Source organism: Ranitomeya variabilis, chromosome 8, assembly GCF_051348905.1.
Source record: "Ranitomeya variabilis isolate aRanVar5 chromosome 8, aRanVar5.hap1, whole genome shotgun sequence".
Lineage (NCBI taxonomy): Eukaryota > Metazoa > Chordata > Amphibia > Anura > Dendrobatidae > Ranitomeya > Ranitomeya variabilis.
In genome coordinates, this window is record NC_135239.1 from 221,470,959 (window position 1) to 221,474,984 (window position 4,026).

Sequence of the window (4,026 nt, forward strand, 5' to 3'; positions counted from 1 at the left end):
TGTGGCCTCACCGCTATCTCTCTTGCACCACTACAATCTGTCCTCAACTCTGCTGCCCAGCTAATCCACCTCTCTCCTCGCTACTCCCCTGCTTCTCCCCTCTGCAAATCCCTCCACTGGCTCCCAATTCCCCAACGAATCCAGTTCAAACTACTAACACTGATCTACAAAGCCATCCACAACCAGTCCCCTCCCTATATCTCTGAACTAATCTCCCAATATCTTCCCTCACATAATCTCCGATCCTCCCAAGACCTCCTACTCTCCTCCACACTTATTCGTTCCTCACACAACCACCTCCAAGATTTCTCCCGAATATCCCCCATCCTTTGGAATTCCATGCCTCAACACGTCCGACTATCCACCACCCAGACGGAACCTGAAAACCAATGTCTTCAAGAAAGCCTACAGCCTGCAATAACCATTCTGCCGCCTTGCCCCTACCTTCTGCCTCTTCCCCACTATCCCATAGAATGTAAGTCCGCAAGGACAGGGTCCTCTCCCCCCTGTACCAGTCTGTCACTGTAAACTTGTTTACTGTAAACGATACCTATAACTCTGCATGTAAACCCTTTCTCATGTACAGCACCATGGAATTAATGGTGCTATATAAATAAATAATAATAAAGCATTGGAGATCATTTTAGCTGAACAGCCGATCATTGTCTGCACTTCTTTATAAGTTTTACCCACGCCAATCAACTTTTTAATCAAAGCATACTGTTCTTCCTGAACAAGGTCTCGAACAACCCATATTTCTCAGTCTTTGCAGGAGAAATGTATGTACAACATGTCCTGGCTTCACCCTGAAATAAGAGCCACCTGGTTCACACCTGTTTCTTCACAGCATGATGGATCTCACTAATTGTATTAGAATAATTAATTGAAAGAGGGTGTTCAAAATAATAGCAGCGTGGAGTTCACAGACTACAAAACCTGCAGATCATGAATGCGGAGTCTGGTGGTTTTCTTAGGCCGGCGTCACACTCAGCGTAGGGAAATACGGTCCGTATTTTACGGCCATAATACGCATCAAAAATCCAGAAATGGTGTGGTCACGTATTTTGCGCATGTAATGTTGCATATGTAATCCGTAAGACATCCGCAATGCATTATTTCCACGCAAGCTGACAAAATGGACATTTAACGGTTTTTGAGGCCGAATTTAATTTAAATCACCATCAGCAACCCTATTTAAGGCCTCTCCAACAGGTGCCACCCTCCCATATAGCCATTTTGTGGTTGTGCATCTGATGGTGTGTTGTGGTAACGTTTGCACCATGTCTGACCTACTGCACTTCACTCCAACTCAGCGGGTTTTGTTTAACTGGGTCTTGTCGCGTTGGTTTGGGCAGCCATACCCTGTGATTGTAGGAGGAGAAGAATGTATTAGGATTGTAGTAAGGAGAAGAATGTGGGTGCATCCTCTTTTGACCCAACGCCTCACTAAAGGCCATTTTAAGAGGCTCTATACATCTCTGCATGCACATCCTGATAAGTTTTACTTATACTGTCGAATGACCATACCAACATTTGATATTTTGTTGGAGACGGTACGTCCAGGACTCGCGTATCAGGACACCAGGATGCGAAAAAGCATATCCGCAGAGGAGCGTCTTCTCCTTACCTTACGGTATATATTCAACATCCTCACATACTGTATGTTGATTTTTTTTTCATGGTTGTTTGCTATCAGCTATTTTAAAAAATATGTGCTACTTAGGAGCAAAGCACAAGATAAAGATATATTTAGATATCAGCCATATCCTCCTTCTTCTCCTCTCGCTTCCTCAAACTCAATGTGGACAAATCTGAACTCATCATCTTTCCTCCATCCCACAAATCTTCCTTACCTGACCTATCTATCGCAATCAACGACATCATGCTTTCCCCCGTACCCGAAGTCCGCTGCCTCGGAGTAACCTTCGACTCTGCCCTGTCCTTCGAACCGCACATCCAAGCTCTTTCCACCTCCTGTCGCCTCCAGCTCAAAAATATCTCCAGAATCCGTCCTTTCCTCAACCCTCAATCTACTAAAATGCTTGTGCATGCCCTCATCATCTCCCGCCTTGACTACTGCAACATCTTTTTCTTTGGCCTCCCTGCTAACACCCTTGCACCTCTCCAGTCCATCCTTAACTCTGCTGCCCGACTAATCCATCTCTCTCCTCGCTACTCCTCCGCTTCCCCCCTCTGCAAATCTCTTCACTGGCTCCCATTCCCTCAGCGTATCCAGTTCAAATTACTAATACTGACCTACAAAGCCATCCATAACCTGTCTCCTCAATATATCTCTGAACTAATCTCCCGATATCTTCCCTCACGTAATCTCCGGTCCTCCCAAGACATCCTTCTCTCCTCCATACTTATTCGCTCCTCATCCAATCGCCTCCAAGAGTTCTCCTGAATATCCCCCATCCTCTGGAACTCTCTGCCCCAACACGTCCGACTATCAACCACAGTCGGATCCTTCAGACGGAACCTGAAAACTCATCTCTTCAGGAAAGCCTACAGCCTGCACTGACCCCGCTGCCTCCTCACCACTACCGAAGCTACCGCCTCACCAACACCGGAGCTCCCGCAACCCCCAACCTACTGTCTCCTTTCCCATAATCCTGTAGAATGTAAGCCCGCAAGGGCAGGGTCCTCGCCCCTCTGTATCAGTCTGTCATTGTTAGTCTGTCTACTGTAAGTGATATCTGTAACCTGTATGTAACCCCTTCTCATGTACAGCACCATGGAATCAATGGTGCTGTATAAATAAATAATAATAATAATAATATTTTCAATGTTCTACATATGTACACTAGGTAAATATTGTTAAATTTCATTGATATTCCAGTGCTTTTTCTTAAACAACATACTTGCACTTTATCATGTTTTCTCCACACTATTGTTACATAACTAATATTTTTTTTTTGTCCTTTCAGCTTCCTGTCAACTGGCTTGTCTTACGCGGGACTACACCTGGAGTGTCTCATTGGTCGCTCCACAATTTCTGGCATTGTGCGCTCAACATGTATTGAAATATGGGAGAAACTGCCATTTTTGGCTCAGGCATGACCAGTTCATGTAGATTGGCTAAAAATAGCGCGTGGGTTCAAGGACAGCTGTGACTTTCCACATTGCATTGGAACCCTGGATGGGAAACATCAGGGTGCGTAAGCCGCCAAACTCTGGCTCCCAATTCTTCAATTATAAGCAGTTTTTCTCTGTAGTTCTGATAGCTGTAGTTGACAGTAACTACAGGTTTATAATTGTAGACATTGGGGCCTATGGGCGAACAGGAGACTCAAGGGTCTTCAATTTGTCCATTATGAGTCGGCGGCTACGTGAAAACCAGTTAGACCTCCCACCACAACTCCACCCAGGCTCCAATGCTGAAGCAGTGCCATATGTTCTTGTGGGAGATGAGGCCTTCCAATTGACAAGGAATGTCATGAGGCCTTATCCCATGCGAAACCTGGATCACCGGCGGCGTTTTTAATTTGAGGCTTTCCAGGGCACATAGACTGGTGGAGTGTGCCTTTGGGATTCTGTGTGCCAAATGGCGTCTCCTCCAGTCTGCCATTCTGCTGAGTGAGGCTACTATTAATGAAGTTGTAAAATTGTGCAAAACAACACACGCTTTTATAAGACTTCATGATTGTCCGTCATCTGTTGTTGGTGGTGAAATGTTGCCCAATGTGAGTAGCCCAACACCACATGGCCCTCCTCCGTGCCGTCCCCTTTCTGGAATCAAAGTGAGAGATATTTTCACAAATTATTTTGTTTCTCCTCAGGGTGCTACTCCCTGGCAAGTTTATACTGTTTCTCAGTTGTGATTTCCTTATTTTCAAAACACATTTGCGCCATATAAATTTTGTTTCATACAGAAACCTTACTCTGTGTGTTGTATTTACTTAATTACCAGATGCTTATGAACAGAGCATATGTGTGTGATGTAAGAATGATTGACCCACAAACCTCAATTGGCTTTTGACAACATTTTTTACTAAGAGCAAAAGCCTTTTGTTGTAAACTTTC

At 44.7% G+C, this 4,026-nt stretch overlaps 1 long non-coding RNA gene across 1 annotated transcript in view; it reads left to right on the forward strand.

The window, feature by feature from the left end:
* LOC143787999 (uncharacterized) overlaps positions 1-3,533 on the forward strand; it is a 51,828-nt gene extending 48,295 nt beyond the window's left edge. Inside the window, exon 3 of the long non-coding RNA XR_013218527.1 lies at positions 2,931-3,533. This is a non-coding gene — a long non-coding RNA (uncharacterized LOC143787999). The remainder of the gene's footprint in view (positions 1-2,930) is intronic.
* The last annotated feature ends 493 nt before the right edge of the window (positions 3,534-4,026 follow it).